The sequence below is a fragment of the Pan troglodytes genome, chromosome X (genome assembly GCF_028858775.2).
Source record: "Pan troglodytes isolate AG18354 chromosome X, NHGRI_mPanTro3-v2.0_pri, whole genome shotgun sequence".
Taxonomy (NCBI): Eukaryota; Metazoa; Chordata; class Mammalia; order Primates; family Hominidae; genus Pan; species Pan troglodytes.
Genome location: NC_072421.2, coordinates 63104141 through 63123044, shown reverse-complemented (window position 1 = coordinate 63123044; position 18904 = coordinate 63104141). Strand labels below are relative to the sequence as shown.

Genomic DNA, 18904 nt, shown 5'->3' with positions numbered 1-18904 from the left:
ATTACCTTAAATGTAAATGGATTAAACTCACCAATCAAAGGCAGAGTATGGCTGAATAGATTTTTTTCTTTATTATAGAAATCCATTGCTTGCTAATGAATAGATTTTAAAAAAACAGGATCTAGTAATATGCTGTCAATGAGAGTCACTTTAGATTTAAGGGCACACATAAGCTGAGAAGTGAAGGGGTGGAACAAATATTTCATGCAAATGGTCACCAAAAGAAAGCAGAAGTGGTCATACTTATATCAGACAAAATATATTTTATGTTTAAAACTCTAGAGACAAAGAAGGTCAACTATGTAATGATAAAAGGGTCAATTCAGCAGGAAGATAAAACAATTATAAATATATACACACCCAACATCTGAGAACCTAAATATATAAAGCAAATATCAACAGATCTGAAGACAGACATTGACAATACAATAATAGTAGAGGACTTCAATACCCCATTCACAATATCAGATACAGCATTCAGACAGAAAATAAATGAAGAAACATCTGGCTTGAAAAACATTACAAAACAAATGAAACTAATAGACATATATGGAACTTTCTACCCAACAGCAGAAGAATACACATTTTTCTCCAGTACATAGGGAACATTCTCCAGATAGATCACATGTTAGGTCACAAAACAAGCCTTAACAAATTTAATAAGATCAATGTCATTCCAGGTATATTTTCTGACTATAATGAAAAAAACTAGAAAGCAATAACTGCAATATATATGCTATGGGAAACAAGAAAAGGATAACAAGGAAAGGATGAAGATTATCATCACTTCTACTCAACATGGTACTGGAAGTCCTAGCCAGAATAATTAGGCAACAGAAAGAAAGAAGAGGCATCCCAGTCAGAAAGGAAGAAGTTAAATAATCTCTGTAGGTGAAAGACTTATACACTGTAAATTATAAAACATTGATGAAGAAAATTAAATAAGACACAAATGAAAAGACATCCCATATTTTTGGATTGAAAGAATTAATATTGTTAAATGTTAAAATGTCCATACTACCCAAAGTGAGCTATAGAGTAAATGTAATCTCTATCAAAATCCATTGACATTCTTTACAGAAATGGAATACACTCCATAAATCATATGAAACCATAAAAGACCCTGAATAGCCAAAGAAATTTTGGGCAAGAGGAACTACGATGGAGATATCACACATCTTGATTTAAAAATATATTACATGCTGGGTGTGGTGGCTCATGCCTGTGATCCCAGCACTTTGGGAGGCCAAGGTGGGTGGATCACCTGAGGTCAGAAGTTCAAGACCAGCCTGGCCAACATGGTGAAACCCTGTCTCTACTAAAAATACAAAAAAATTAGCTGGGTGTGGTGGCATGTACCTGTAATCCCAGCTACTTGGGAGGCTGAGGCAGAAGAATTGCTTGAACCCGGGAGGCAGAGGTTGCAGTGAGCCAAGATTGTGCCATTGCACTTTAGCCTGGGCAACAAGAGTAAAACTCTGTCTCAAAAAACAAACATATATATATATATATATATATATATATACACACACACACACACACACACACACACACAAACATATATATGTACAAACATATATATAAACATATATATACACAAACATTATATATATATATATATATATATATATATATATATCTCAAAGGTATGGTAATCAAAACAGTATGGTACAAGCATAAAAACAAACATAGGCCAAAATAACAGAATTGAAAACAGAGAAATAAATCCACACCATTACAGTCAATTGATTTTCTACAAAAATGCCAAGAACGCACAATGGGGAAAAACAGTCTCTTCAATAAACAGTTGTGGGAAAACTGAATATCCACATGCAGAATAATGAAGTTGGACTATTATCTCATACTATACAAAAACCAACTCAAATTGGATTAAAGACTTAAACATAAGATACAAAACTGCTGAATTTATAGAAGAAAACAGGAAAAACATCTTGACTTGGTCTGGGCAATGATTTTTTGGGTATGATCCCAGAGGCACAGGCAACAAAACCAAAAGTAGACAAATGGGATTACAACAAACAAACAAAAACAAACAAACAAACAAAAAAACAAAAAAACAAAAAAAAAAACAACTTTTGTACAGTAAAGGGAACAATCAACAGAGTGAAAAGGCAACCTAAAGAAAAGGAGAAAAATATCTGGAAAACAGATATCTAATAAAGGATTAACATCCAAAATATATTGAGAACACTTGCAACTCAATAACAATGAAAATAAATAACTCAATTTAAAAATGAATAAAGGACCTAAATAGACACTTCCCCGGATAACACATATACTCAGCAAAAACCTTACAAGCCAGAAGGAACTGGGGTCCTATTTTTAGCCTCTTTAAACAGAATAACTGTCAGCCAAAGATATTTTTATGCAGCAAAACTAAGTTTCTTAAATGAAGGAGAAATAAAGACTTCAGACAAGCAAATGCTGAGGGAGTTTTTCACTACCAGACCAACCCTACAAGAAATGCTAAAGGAGTTCTAAAATTTGAAACAAAAGATAGATATGCGCCAGGATACCTCTGAGAGCATAAAACTCACAGGTCCTATAAAATAATAACACAATGAAGAAAACAAAACATCTAAGTAACAATCCTCATAATGACGAACAGTACCTCGCATTTCGATATTCACATTGAATAAAATGATCTAAATGTTCCACTTAAAAGATACAGATTGGCAAAATGTATTAAAAAACACAAACCAGCTGGGTGCGGTGGCTTATCCCTGTAATCCCAGCACTATGTGAGGCGAAGGTGGGCAGATCACTTCAGGTCAGGAGTTTGAGACCAGCCTGATCAACATGGTGAAACCCCGTCTCTACTAAAAATATAAAAACTAGCCAGGCATGGTGGTGCATATCTGTAATCCCAGCTACTCGGGAGGCTGAGGCAGGAGAATCGCTTGAACCTGGGAGGGAGAGGTTGTGGTGAGTTGAGACTATGCCACTGCACTCCAGTCTGAGTGACAGAGTGAGACTCTATCTCAAAAAAAAAAAAAAAATCACAAACCAAATATCTACTGTTTCAAGTGACTCACCTAACATGTAAAGATTCTTATAGACTCAAGATAAATGGGTAGAATAAGATATTACATGCAAATAGAAACTAAAAGCAAGCAGGAGTAACTATTCTTATATCATAGAATAGACTTTAAAGCAACAACAGTTAAAAAAAAAAGACAAAGAAGGTCATTATATAATGATAAAAGCATCAATCCAACAAGAAGATATATGTACTTAGCTCTGGAGTCCTCAGATTTATAAATCAATGAATAGACTTAAGAGAAGAGAAAGCAACATAATAATAGTGGGGAACTTCAACAATCCACTGACAGCACTAGACAGCTCACTGGAGCAGAAAGTAAATAAAAAAACACTGGACTTTAATTGCACTCTAGAGCAAATGGACCTAAGAGATATTTAAAGAACATTCTACCCCCAAACTGCAGAATATACATCCTTCTCATCAGCACATGGAATATTCTTCAGTATAGACCATATGATAGGCCATAACACAAGCCACAATACATTTAAAAAAATCAAAATCATATCAAGTATCTTCTCAGACCACAGTAGAAAAAAACTAGAAATCAAGTCCAAAAGGAATCCTCAAAACTATACAAAAATGTGAAAATTAAACAATTTGCTTCTGAATGATTTTTGGGTTAAAAACGAAATCAAGATGTAAATGACATCCTAAAACTCAGACCAGTGGGCCAGCAGGGCCTCTGGGCTCAGCAGCTATGAAGGAGGGACCCACAACACCCCCTAAGGCAGGTCATTGCTAGAAGGCACTCATGAGGGGGTACTTCAAGCCCCTCTTGTATTTCTTCGAATAAAATCAGGGGGACAAGGGAAAGCCCCAAGGGTGAGGGCGGCAGGGAGACTCCTTCCTAGCCTATGGATTAAGGAAGAGTTGAGGACGGGGCGGGTGCTGGGAACAATAAACTAAGTCCAGAACCCATCCTCACACACACATACACACCCACATTTCCTCCCTCTCTAAAATCTGCAGCAGGGACTATACAGAGGCCCCGTGTTCCAGCCCCCATCTCCTCTCCCTTTCTGTTGGTAGGAAGTTCCTAATGACCACTCTGCGTGATGTAGGGAAGCCAGGGCAAGACCTGATAACCTCTTTTCTCGATGATCTTCATATATCAGACCTGGATCCCAGAGACCGTGGAGTAGGGGATCTCAAACTTGACCCTAATAAGGGGCCGGCCCTCCACCTCCTTTTTCTCCACTCTAGGGAGGCCAAAGTAGGCTCACATCAGGTACTCCTTGCCCCCTCGGAAGGACTTAATACTTCAAATAACGATGTTTTTCTCCAGCACATACTTGGCGCTGCACACGCTGGTCTTCAGGTGCGGGGAGTCGGCATCGTTGGGTATGGGTACAGACATCTCCACACTATTGGCCACTGACTGTTTCTTAAACTGCCTCTTGGTCTTTTTTGTTTTTGTTGTTGTTTTGAGATGGAGTCTCACTCTGTCGCCCAGGCTGGAGTGCAGTGGCGTGATCTTGGCTCACTGCAACCTCTGCCTCCCGGGTTCAAGTGATTCTCTTGCCTCAGCCTCCCAAGTAGCTGGGATTATAGGCACGTGTCCACACCCAGATAATTTTTGTATTTTTAGTAGAGACGGGGTTTCACCATGTTGGCTAGGCTGGTCTTAAACTCCTGACTTCAAGTGATCCACCTGCCTCGGCCTCTCAAAGTGCTGGGATTACAGGAGTGAGCCTCCGCGCCTGGCCTGCCCCTTGGTCTTGACAATGATCTCCACAAGGCTGTGGGAGAACTTCCCAAGGACAGAGTCAATCCAGGTCAGTGGCTAGACCTGGGTGCTGAGGCAGTAGTACCTGAGCTCAAAGTCATCAATGGGCGAGATGGTGTGGTCATTGCCAAAGCACGAGAGCAACATGCTGGAATTTTACATCCTCCAGCTTTACCAATTTGTTCTTGTGGCAGCCAGTGAGCTCGAAGAGCATGGAGTCATTGAGGCCCAGCCACAGCTCTGGCATTCCCGACAGAAACACCTTGAGCTTGATGGTGCCAAAGATCTCACTCAGCAAAATGCTGCCTTTGGCATTGACCAGCAGGTTGGCAGACTCTATAACATCAATGAAGACCTCGTTCTTCTTGTACGTGATGCGCTCGGAGCACCAGGACACAGCGTTGTTGATGGTGAGTGGCACCTGTGACTTGCCCCTTTGCAGCTTGTTGCTCTGCTGTGTGGTGTACTCCTGCAGGATCTTGCTGTTGGTGGTCTGCTAGAAGCCTAAGTCAATGAGCTTGTTCAGTAACTCCTAGGCAATGACAAAGTTGTCCTGGATGCTGTCCTACTCTAGCTCCTTAAAGAGCGAGGTCTTTATCGATGTCATAGAGCCTGCCAAACAGCTGGTTGTATGAAGAAATACAAGAGGGGCTTGATATCCCCCTCGTGAGTGCCTTCTTACAATGACCTGACTTAGGGGGTATTGGGGGTCCCTCCTTCATAGCTGCTGAGCCCAAAGCCCCACTGGCCCAGTGCTCGGAGTTTTAGGATGTTGTTAAAAAGATGAATCTAACAAATAAGGAAAAAAAAAGAGAGAAAATTTCCATACCGCACAAAGCAATCTACAGATTCAGTGCAATTCCTATCAAAAAATACCAACATTGTTTTTCACAGAATTGGAAAAAACAATCCTAGGCCAGGCGTGGAGGCTGAGGCAGGCGGATCATGAGGTCAGGAGATCAAGACCACAGTGAAACCCCATCTCTACTAAAAATACAAAAAAAAAAAAAAAAAAAAAAAAAATTAGCCAGGCGCAGTGGCGGGCACCTGTAGTCCTAGCTACTCAGGAGGCTGAGGCAGGAGAATGGCGTGAACCTGGGAGGCGGAGCTTGCAGTGAGCCGAGATGGTGCCACTGCACTCCAGCCTGCGTGACAGAGTGAGACTCCATCTCAAGAAAAAAAAAAAAAAAAAAGAAAGAAAGAATAAACAATCCTAAAATTCATGTGGAATCAAAAACAAACCTGAATAGTCAAGGCAATCCTAAGCAAAAAGAACAAATCTGGAAGCATCACATTATCTGACTTCAAATTACTCTACAAGGCTATAGTAATCAAAACAGCATGGTAATGGTATAAAAGTAGATACATAGACCAAAGAAAAAGAATAGATAACCCAGAAATGAAGCCAAATACTTACAACCAACTGATCTTCAACAAACCATATGAAAACATAAATTGGGGAAAGTGCACCATATTCAATAATTGGTGCTGGGAAAACTAGACAGACACATGTAGAAGAAAGAAACTGGATCTCTATCTCTCACCATCTACAAAAATCAACTCAAGATGGATCAAAGACATAAATCTAAGACCTGACAACATAAAAATTCTAGAAGAAAACACAGGAAAAATACTTCTGGACATTGGCCTAGGCAAAGAAGTTATAACTAAGACCCCTAAAACAAATGCAACTACAACAAAAATAAATGGTACCTAATTAAACTAAAAAGCTTCTGCACAGCAAATGAAAGAATCATTAGAATAAGCAGACAACCCATAGAATGGGAGAAAATATTTTTAAACTATTCATCTGACAAAGACAAAGGACTAATATTCAGAACTACAAGGAACTCACACAAATCAGTAAAAAGAAAAATAAACAATGCCATCAAAAAGTGGGCAAGTGATATGAGTAGACATTTCTCAAAAGGAGATATACAAATGGCCAACAAACATATGAAAAAATACTCAACATCACTAATTGTCAAGGAAATTCAAATTAAAATAACAATAAGGTATCACCTTACCCTAGCTAGAATGGCCATTATTAAAGTCAAAAAGCAAATAGATGTTGGCTTGGATGCAGTGAAAAGAGAATGCTTATACGCTGCTGGTGATAATGTAAATAGTACAATCTCTTTGAAAAATAGTTTGGTGATTTCTCAAAGAACTAAAAGTAGATCTGCCATTCAATCCAGCAATCCCACTACTGGGTATCTATCCAAAGGAAAATAAGTCATTATATCAAAAATATACCTGCACATGTATGTTTATCACAGCACAATTCACAATTGAAAAGATATAGAACAAACATAAGTGCCCACCAACAAATGAGTGGATAAAGAAAATGTGGTACCTGTATATCATGGAATACTACTCAGCCATAAAAAGAATAATAAAATAATGTCTTTTGCAGCAACTTGGTTGCAGCTGGAGGCTATTATTCTAAGAAAAGTAACTCAGGAATGGAAAACCAAATATCGTATCTTCTCACTTATAAGTGGGAGCTAAGCTATGGGTATGCAAAGGCATACAGAGTAGTATAATGGACACTGGAGTCTCAGAATGGGGTAGATTGTGAGGTTAGTGATGAGAAACTATTACCTGGTACAATGTCCATACTCTAGTGATGGGTGCACTAAAATTTCAGACTTCACCACTATACAATTCATCCATGTAACCTAAAAACACCTGTACCAAGAAAACTATTGAAATATATATATATATATATATTTGGTTTTATATATATAGTTACATATATATAAATATATATAGAACAAAATTTAAAAAATACAAATGCCCAAGAAGTATAAGAAAAGGTGCTCAAAATTATTAATCAGGAAAATGCAAATCGAAAGCACAATGAGATAACACCTCACACCTGTCAGAAAGGCTATTATCAGTATGATGAACTATAACAAGTTTTGGGCAGGAAGTGAAGAAAAGAGAACCTTTGTATACTGTTGGGAGAAATGGAAATTGGAACGCTTTATGGAAAATAGTATGGAGATTCATTTCAAAATTAAAAATAGAATTACCTTACGATCCAGCAATCTCACTTTTGAGTACATAGGCTAAAGAAATAAAATCAGTATCTTGGAAAGAAATCTGCAATCCAATGTTCATTTGAGCATTATTCACAATAGCTGAGATAAAGAGAAAACCTTAATGTCCACTGATGGATAACAGGATAATGATAATGTGAGATCTGTCTATTTATCTATCTAATAATAATAATATGATATATATAGATAATGTGAGAGATGTGAGATGTGAGATATATAATGGAATATTGTTTAGTCCTATAAAAGAAAAGATCATTCTATTTGTGACAACTTGGATGAATCTGGAGGGCATTATTCTAAGTTAAATAAGCAAGATGTAGAAAAATATATACCCCATGATCTCACTTATATGTAGAATCTAAAAATGTCAAACTCATGGAAACAGAGAGTAGAAGAGTGGTTACTGGGGGCTGGAGAGAGGAAGATGTGGGAGGATGTCTGTCAAGGGGTATAAAGTTTTAGTAATAATGAAAGATAAATAAGTTCTGGTGATCTAATGTACAACAATATCACTATAGTTAACAATATTGTATCATATACTTGAAATTTGCTCAGAGGGTAGATTTCAAGTGTGCTCATCACACATAAAAATGATAACTATGTGAGGTGATGGATATGCTAATTAGCTTTTGTGGTGAATATTTTACAATGTGTATGTACATATATATATGAATATATTATATCAAAAATATATATATAATCATGAAGTTGTATGCCTTAAATGTATATAACTTAAAAATGTTAAATATACCTAAATAAAGTTGGAAAAAATAAAAGATGTTAATATAACCTGCAGAATAATCTCTATGAAAATAACTCAAAAATATAATAAAAGAGATAACAAGAGATTAAAATGGTACACTAGAAAATCACTATTCAACACAAAATAAGGCAGTATTGGAGGAAAAGAGTAACACAAATAATCATAATACATATAGGAAATAGAAAGCAAAATAGCAGAAGTCCTTCAAAATCAGTAATTACATTCAATGTAAATGAATTAAACTCTCCAATTAAAAGACACAAATTGGAAGAATGAATTAAAAGACATGATCCAAATAAATGCTGTCTGCAGCAGACATACTATAGGTTAAAAGGCACAAATAGGGTGGAAGTAAAAGAATGGAAAAAGATATGCCATGCAAACAGTAGCAAAAAAAGGGCTGGAATGGCTATACTAGTATCAAATAAAATACACTTTGAGAAAAAAATGTTACTAGAGAAAAAAAGTGGCACTTTATAATCATAAATGGATCAACCAGTCAAGAAGACAATGAAATTATAAATATATATGTACCTGGTAACACAGCCCCAAAATACATAAAGCAAAACCAGACAGAACTGAAAGGAGAAACCAACAATTCAACAATAATATTTGAGGTCTTTAATACTCTCTTTCAATAATGGAAATACCAACTAAGCAGAAGATTAATAATAAAACAGGTGATTTCAACATTTCTACAAACCAACTAACCACAACAGAAATCTACAGAACATTACATCTGACAGCTGCAGAATGCTTATACTCCTCAAATACATATGGTAATATGTTAGGGCATACATAAGCCTCAATAAATTTAAAAAGATTGAAATAATATAAATTATGTTCTCTCTAAAATGAAATTAAATATAAAATTAATAATGAAAGGAAGTTTGCAAAATTCAAAAACATGAAAAATATGTGGAAATCAATCAGATGATTCTAAATAATCAGTGGCTCAAATCAGAAACCACAAAGGAGATTAGAAAATACTTTGAGATTAATCAAAACCAAACCACATTATACCAAAATTTAGGAAATGCAGCAAAACAGTGCTTAAAGAAAAGTTTTCTACCTATAAAAACCGACATTAAAAATAATAAAAATGTCAAGTCAATAACCTAGCCACTCACCTTAAGAAACAAACGAACAAAATCACAACAAAAGAAACTAAACTCAAGGAGAATGAAGAAAATAATAAATATTAGAACATAAATAAATACATATAATAAAACAGAATAAATCAATAAAAAGTAGTTTGTTTGACAAAATCAATAAAATTGACAAACCTTGGCTAGATTGACAGATATTAAAAAAAAGGAGACATAAATTACTAAAATCAGGAATAAAAGGGGATATTACTGCTGAACTTACAGAAATAAAAATTATTATATGGAAATGCTATAGTATGAATATTTGTATTCCAACCAATTATATAATTTAGACAAAATGTCCACATTCCTAGAAAGACAAAATACTAAAATGGACTCAGGAAATGACTTGAAATCTAAACAGACCTATAATAAGTAAAGAGATTGAATTCATAATCAAAAAACATAAGAACCCAGTTAGGAAGTCAAAGTATCCCAGGGAAGCTCAAAGCTAAGAACAGCTGCATTGAAATAGGTATGAAAATGCTTTTAATTTTATCCATATCAGGCCCTCTCTCAGGTTAACACATCTCCCATTGGGAGCAAAAGTCCAACATACATTTTCTCCTTTGAGAGAGTAAGAAAATAGTAGAACATTTATCTAACATTCTGACTTTTTGGGAAGCTGCTGTTTTTGTCTTACCTGACTAAAACAACTTATGGGAAACAGGAATAATTTGGATGGTTAGGAGCCACTAAGAAAAAAGAGGGCCCAGCAGCTGTGGCAGCACGAAAGAACTTGTAACAACACAGACAGAAGCTGATACAGCTTGGCAAAACTGGGAAAAAGCAACTAGCTCATGGCTTCAGCAGTGGGAGAAAAGTGAAATGTCTATTCAATGGTCTGGTTTCTCGGGGAGCTGCCTAAAAAGACTGGTTTCTGTCTTGCGTGACTTAGAGTGGTGACAAGAAACCAGCATATTTTGAATGCCTGGGAGACACTGAAAACAAAAGAATGCTCAGTGGGAGACACATATACAAAAGAGAAGGTGATGTAATGACAGAACAGGGAAAGATGCAGCTACAAGCTTAGGAATGCCAACAGTCACCAAAAGCTGGAGAGGCAAGGAAGAGATTCTCTCTTATAAACTCCGGAAAGAGTGCAGCCCTGCCAATACCTAGATTTCAGACTTCTGGCCTCCAGAATTGTGAGAAAATAAGTTTCTATTGACCGAGTTTGTTACAGCAACCTCAGGAAATGAAAATAAGAAACTTTCTGAAAGCCCACTAATTCACTTTTTATTTTTTAAAAGGAATCATAGATGACATAAACAAATGGAAAAACATCCCATGCTCATGGGTGGGTAGAATCAATATTGTGAAAATGACCATACTGCCAAAAGCAATCTACAAATTCAATGCAATTCCCATAAAAATACCACCATCATTCTTCACCATTTATTTTAGATTCAAGGGGTACTTGTGCAGCTTTGTTACATGAGTATATTACATTATGCTGAGGTTTGGGGTATGTTTAATCCCATTGCCCAGGTAGTGAGCATAGTACTCAAGAGTTAGTTTTTCAACCCTTCCCCACATTTCTTCCTCCCTCTTCTAGTAGTCCCCAGTATCTGTTGTTCCCATCTTTATGTCCATGAGTACTCAATGTTTAGCTCCCACTTATGTGGGAGAACACATACTCTTTGGTTTTCTGTTCCTGCATTAATTCACTTAGGATAATGGCCTCCAGAAGTATCCATGTTGCTGCAAATGAAATGATTTTATTCATTTTTACGGCTGTGTAGTATTCCATGGTGTATATACACCATATTTTCTATATCCAATCCACCATTGATGGACAACTAGGTTGATTCCATGTCTTTGCTATTGTGAATAGTGCTACAATGAACATGCGAGTGCACGTGTCTTTTTGGTAGAATGATGTGTTTTCTTTTGGATATATACCCAGTAATGGGATTACTGGGTCAAATGGTAGTTCCGTTTTCAGTTCTTTGAGAAATCTCCAAACTGCTTTCAACAGTGGCTGAACTAATTTACATTCCCACCAAGAGTGTGTAAGCAAGAACCTGCCTTTTAAGGTCAAGCTATGCTTCTTTCAAGCTACACAACTTCAGGGATGTCTTTTAAGTTCTCTGAGCAAATAAAACATTACTTTTAATGTATCTGATTAATGAAGTTTTTTATTCTATTTTATTTTATTTATTTTTTTGAGATGGCGTCTAGCTTTGTCCCTCAGGCACAGTGGCGTGATCTCACTGCAAATTCCACCTTCCCCGTTTAAGCAATTCTCGTGCCTCAGCCTCCCGAGTAGCTAGCATCACAGGCGCCTGTCGCTATGCCCGGCTAAGTTTCGTATTTTTTAGTAGAGATGGGATTTCACCATGTTGGCCAGGCTGGTCTCGAACTCCTGACCTCATGTGATCCACCCGCCCCGGCCTCCCAAAGTGCTGGGATTACAGGTGTGAGCCACCGTGCCTGGCCTTGAAGTTTTAAAAAATGTGGTAATACCCAGTGCATAATAGGGTGAAGAAATAGGCACCTAAATATGCTCTTGGTGGCATTTTATTATATTTTTAATAGGCAATTGAATCATATTTATTATGATGGATTGGAAAAATAGCCAAGTTCTTTTGATCTTTTTTTCTTCAGTGTTATAATTAACCACATCATTTATTTAATTTTTCTAAGGTAGAGCTTTTTATATTTTATTTATTTATTTATTTTTTATTTCAATAGGTTTTTGGAGATCAGGTGGTGTTTGGTTATATGACTAAGATTTTTAGTGGTTATTTCTGAGATTATTCTTTTTTTAAAATCCTGAATTATTTGAGTATAAATTTTTTTTTATTATTTTATTTATTTTTTTATTATGCTTTTAGGGTACATGTGCACAACGTGCAGCTTTGTTACATATATATACATGGGCCATGTTTGTGTGCTACACCCATTAACACATCACTTAACATTCGGTATATCTCCTAATGCTATCCCTCCCCCCTACCTAGACCCCACAACAGGCCCTAGTGTGTGATGTTGCCCTTCCTGTGTCCATGTGTTCTCATTGTTCAATTCCCACCTATGAGTGAGAACATTTGGTGTTTGGTTTTTTGTCCTTGCGATAGATTGCTGAGAATGATGGTTTCCAGCTTCATCCCTGTCCCTACAAAGGACATGAACTCATCCTTTTTTATGGGTGCATAGTATTCCATGGTGTATATGTGCCACGTTTGCTTAATCCCGTCTATCATTGTTGGACATTTGGGTTGGTTCCAAGTCTTTGCTATTCTGAATAGTGCCACAATAAACATACGTGTGCATGGGTTTTATAGCAGCATGATTTATAATCCTTTGGGTATATACCCAGTAATGGGATGGCTGGATCAAATGGTATTTCTAGTTCAAGATCCCTGAAGAATCGCCACACTGACTTAAACAATGGTTGAACTAGTTTAGTCCCACCAACAGTGTAAAAGTGTTCCTATTTCTCCACATCCTCTCCAGCACCTGTTGTTCCCTGACTTTTTAATGATCACCATTCTAACTGGTGTGAGATGGTATCTCCTTGTGGTTTTGATTTGCATTTCTCTGATGGCCAGTGATGATGAGCATTTTTTCATGTGTCTTTTGGCTGCATAAATGTCTTCTTTTGAAAATTGTCTGTTCATATCCTTTGCCCACTTTTTGATGGGGTTGTTTTTTTCTTGTAAATTTGTTGGAGTTCATTGTAGATTCTGGATATTAGCCCTTTGTCAGATGAGTAGGTTGCAAAAATTTTCTCCCATTCTGTAGGTTGCCTGTTCACTCTGGTGGTAGCTTCTTTTGCTGTGCAGAAGCTCTTTAGTTTAATTAGATACCATTTATCAATTTTGGCTTTTGTTGCCATTGCTTTTGGTGTTTTAGACATGAAGTCCTTGCCCATGCCTATGTCCTGAATGGTATTGCCTAGGTTTTCTTCTAGGGTTTTCATGGTTTTAGGTCTAACATTTAAATCTTTAATCCATCTTGAATTAATTTTAGTATAAGGTGTAAGGAAGGGATCCAGTTTCAGCTTTCTACAGATGGCTAGCCAGTTTTCCCAGCACCATTTAGTAAATAGGGAATCCTTTCCCCATTTCTTGTTTTTGTCAGGTTTGCCAAAGATCAGATTGTTGTAGATACGTGGTACTATTTCTGAGGGCTCTGTTCTGTGCCATTGGTCTATATCTCTGTTTTGGTACCAGTACCATGCTGTTTTGGTTACTGTAGCCTTGTAGTATAGTTTGAAGTTAGGTAGTGTGATGCCTCCAGCTCTGTTCTTTTGGCTTAGGATTCACTTGGCAATGCAGGCTGTTTTTTGGTTCCATATGAACTTTAAAGAAGCTTTTTCCAATTCTGTGAAGAAAGTCATTGGTAGCTTGATGGGGATGGCATTGAATCTATAAATTACCTTGGGCAGTATGGCCATTTTCATGATATTGATTCTTCCTACCCATGAGCATGGAATGTTCTTCCATTTGTTTGTATCCTCCTTTATTTTGTTGAGCAGTGATTTGTAGTTCTCCTTGAAGAGGTCCTTCACATCCCATGTAAGTTGGATTCCTAGGTATTTTATTCTCTTTGAAGCAATTGTGAATGGGAGTTCACTCATGATTTGGCTCTCTGTTTGTCTGTTATTAGTGTATAAAAATGCTTGTGATTTTCATACATTGATTTTGTATCCTGAGACTTTGCTGAAGTTGCTTATCAGCTTAAGGAGATTTTGGGCTGAGATGATGGAGTTTTCTAGATTTACAATCATGTCATCTGCAAACAGGGACAATTTGACTTCCTCTTTTCCTAATTGAATACCCTTTATTTCCTTCTCCTGCCTAATTGCCCTGGCCAGAACGTCCAACACTATGTTGAATAGGAGTGGTGAGAGAGGGCATCCCTGTCTTGTGCCAGTTTTCAGAGGGAATGCTTCCAGTTTTTGCCCATTCAGTATGATATTGGCTGTGGGGTTGTCATAAATAGCTCTTATTATTTTGAGATACGTCCCATCAATACCTAATTTATTGAGAGATTTTAGCATGAGGGGCTGTTGAATTTTGTCAAAGGCCTTTTCTGCATCTATTGAGATAATCATGTGGTTTTTGTCATTGGTTCTGTTTATATGCTGGATTACATTTATTGATTTGCATATGTTGAACCAGCCTTGCATCCCAGGGATGAAGCCCACTTGATCATGGTGGATAAGCTTTTTGATGTGCTGCTGGATTCAGTTTGCCAGTATTTTATTGAGGATTTTTGCATCGATGTTCATCAGGGATATTGGTCTAAAATTCCGTTTTTTTGTTGTGTCTCTGCCAGGCTTTGGTATCAGGATGATGCTGGCCTCATAAAATGAGTTAGGGAGGATTCCCTCTTTTTCTATTGATTGGAGTAGTTCCAGAAGGAATGGTACCAGCTCCTCCTTTTACCTCTGGTAGAATTCGGCTGTGAATCCATCTGGTCCTGGACATTTTTCGGTTGGTAAGCTATTAATTATTGCCTCAATTTCAGAGCCTGTTATTGGTCTATTCAGATTCAACTTCTTCCTGGTTTAGTCTTGGGAGAGTGTATGTGTCGAGGAATTTATCCATTTCTTCTAGATTTTCTGCTTTATTTGCCTAGAGGTGTTTATAGTATTCTCTGATGGTAGTTTGTATTTCTGTGGGATCGGTGGTGATATCCCCATTATCATTTTTTATTGCATCTATTTGATTCTTCTCTCTTTTCTTCTTTATTAGTCTTGCTAGCAGTCTATCAATTTTGTTGATCTTTTCAAAAAAACAGCTCCTGGATTCATTGGTTTTTTGAAGGGTTTTTTGTGTCTCTATTTCCTTCAGTTCTGCTCTGATCTTAGTTATTTCTTGTCTTCTGCTAGCTTTTGAATGTGTTTCCTCTTGCTTCTCTAGTTCTTTCAATTGTGATGTTAGGGTGTCAATTTTAGATCCTTCCTGCTTTCTCTTGTGGGCATTTAGTGCTATAAGTTTCCCTCTACACAGTGTTTTGAATGTGTCCCAGAGATTTTGGTATGTTGTGTCTTTGTTCTCGTTGGTTTCAAAGAACATCTTTATTTCTGCCTTCATTTCGTTATGTACCCAGTAGTCATTCAGGAGCAGGTTGTTCAGTTTCCACATAGTTGAGCGGTTTTGAGTGAGTTTCTTAATCCTGAGTTCTAGTTTGATTGCACTGTGGTCTGAGAGACAGTTTGTTGTGATTCCTGTTCTTTTAGATTTGCTGAGGAGTGCTTTACTTCCAACTATGTGGTCAATTTTGGAATAAGTGTGGTGTGGTGCTGAGAAGAATGTATATTCTGTTGATTTGGGGTGGAGAGTTCTGTAGATGTCTATTAGGTCTGCTTCGTGCAGAGCTGAGTTCAATTCCTGGATATCCTTGTTAACTTTCTGTCTCATTGATCTGTCTAATATTGACAGTGGGGTGTTCAAGTCTCCCATTATTATTGTGTGGGAGTCTAAATCTCTTTGTAGGTCTCTAAGGACTTGCTTTACGAATCTGGTTGCTCCAGTATTGGGTGCATATATATTTAGGACAGTTAGCTCTTCTTGTTGAATTGATCCCTTTACCATTATGTAATGGCGTTCTTTGTCTCTTTTGATCTTTGTTGGTTTAAAGTCTGTTTTATCAGACTAGGATTGCAACCCCTGCCTTTTTTTTTGTTTTCCATTTGCTTGGTAGATCTTCCTCCATCCCTTTATTTTGAGCCTATGTGTGTCTCTGCACGTGAGATGGGTTTCCTGAATACAGCACACTGATGCGTCTTGACTCTTTATCCAATTTGCCAGTCTGTGTCTTTTAATTGGAGCATTTAGCCCATTTACATTTAAGGTTAATATTGTTATGTGTGAATTTGATCCTGTCCTTATAATGCTAGCTGGTTATTTTGCTCGTTAGTTGATGCAATTTCTTCCTAGCCTCGATGGTCTTTACAATTTGGTATGTTTTTGCAGTGGCTCATACCATTTGTTCCTTCCCATGTTTAATGCTTCCTTCAGTAGCTCTTTTAGGGAAGGCCTGGTGGTGACAAAATCTCTCAGCATTTGCTTGTCTGTAAAGGATTTTATTTCTCCTTCACTTATGAAGCTTAGTTTGGCTGGATATGAAATTCTGGGTTGAAAATTCTTTCCTTTAAGAATGTTGAATATTGGCCCCCCACTCTCTTCTGGCTTGTAGAGTTTCTGCCGAGAGATCAGCTGTTAGTTTGATGGGCTTCCCTTTGTGGGTAACCCGACTTTTCTCTCTGGCTGCCCTTAACATTTTTTCCTTCATTTCAACTTTGGTGAATCTGACAATTATGTGTCTTGGGGTTGCTCTTCTCAAGGAGTATCTTTGTGGCGTTCTCTGTATTTCCTGAATTTGAATGTTGGCCTGCCTTGCTAGATTGGGGAACTTCTCCTGGATAATATCCTGCAGAGTGTTTTCTAACTTGGTTCTGTTCTCCCTGTGACTTTCAGATACACCAATCAGACGTAGATTTGGTCTTTTCACATAGTCCCATATTTCTTGGAGGCTTTATTCGTTTCTTTTTATTCTTTTTTCTCTAAACTTCTCTTCTCGCTTCATTTCATTCATTTGATCTTCAATCACTGATACCCTTTCTTCCAGTTGATCGAATCAGCTACTGAGGCTTATGCATTCGTCACGTAGTTCTCGTGCTGTGGTTTTCAGCTCCATCAGGTCCTTTAAGGACTTCTCTGCATTGGTTATTCTAGTTAGCCATTCATCTAATCTTTTTTCAAGGTTTTTAACTTCTTTGCCATGGGTTCATACTTCCTCCTTTAGCCCAGAGTAGTTTGATCTTCTGAAGCCTTCTTCTCTCAACTTGTCAAAGTAATTCTCCATCCAGCTTTGTTGCATTGCTGTTGAGGAGCTGCATTCCTTTGGAGGAGGAGAGGTGCTCTGATTTTTAGAATTTTCAATTTTTCTGCTCTGTTTTTTCCCCATCTTTGTGGTTTTATCTACTTTGGTCTTTGATGATGGTAATGTACAGGTGGGGTTTTGGTGTGGATGTCCTTTCTGTTTTTTAGTTTTCCTTCTAACAGTCAGGACCCTCAGCTGCAGGTGTGTTGCAATTTGCCGGAAATCCACTCCAGACCCTGTTTGCCTGGGTATCAGCAGTGGAGGCTGCAGAACAGCGGATATTGGTGAACAGCAAATGTTGCTGCCTGATCGTTCCTCTGGAAGTTTTGTCTCAGAGGAGTACCCGGCCGTGTGAGGTGTCAGTCTGCCCCTACTGGGGTGTGCCTCCCAGTTAGGCTACTTGGGGGTCAGGGACCAACTTGAGGAGGCAGTCTGTCCGTCCTCGGATCTCCAGCTGCGTGCTGGAGAACCACTACTCTCTTCCAAGCTGTCAGACAGGGACACTTAAGTCTGCAGAGGTTTCTGCTGCCTTTTATTTGGCTATGCCCTGCCCCCAGAGGTGGAGTCTACAGAGTCAGTCAGGCCTCCTTGAGCTGTGGTGGGCTCCACCCAGTTCACGCTTCCCAGCTGCTTTGTTTACCTACTCAAGCCTCGGCAATGGTGGGCGCCCCTCTCCCAGCCTCGCTGCCGCCTTGCAGTTTGATCTCAGACTGCTGTGCTAGCAATGAGCGAGGCTCTGTGGGTGTAGGACCCTCCAAGCCATGTGTGGGATATAATCTCCTGGTGTGCTCTTTGCTAAGACCGTCAGAAAAGCACAGTATTAGGGTGGGAGTGACCCAATTTTCCAGGTGCCGTCTGTCACCCCTAGGAAAGGGAATTCCCTGACCCCTTGTGCTTCCCAGGTGAGGTGATGCCTTGCCCTGCTTCAGCTCAGGCTTGGTGCACTGCACCCACTGTCCTGCACCCACTGTCTGACAATCCCCAGTGAGATGCACCTGGTACCTCATTTGGGAATGCAGAAATCATTTGTCTTCTGCGTCACTCACGCTGGGTGCTGTAGACTGGAGCTGTTTCTATTCGGCCATCTTGGCTCCACCCTTTCTGAGATTTTTCATGCACTCATCACCCGAGCAGTGTACACTGTACCCAATGTGTAGTCTTTTGTCTCTCACCCGCCTCCCATCCTTTCCTCCAAGTCCCCAAAGTCCATTGTATAATTCTTATGCCTTTGCATCCTTATAGCTTAGCTCCCACTTATGAGTGAGAACATATGATGTTTGGTTTTCCATTACTGAA

General features: G+C 38.2%; 1 protein-coding gene and 1 pseudogene across 17 annotated transcripts in view; both read right to left on the bottom strand.

The window, feature by feature from the left end:
• ZC3H12B (zinc finger CCCH-type containing 12B) overlaps positions 1 to 18904 on the bottom strand; it is a 461523-nt gene that overhangs the window by 33321 nt on the left and 409298 nt on the right. The window lies entirely within an intron of this gene.
• Positions 3140 to 5397, bottom strand: LOC129138680 (AP-1 complex subunit mu-2-like; annotated as a pseudogene).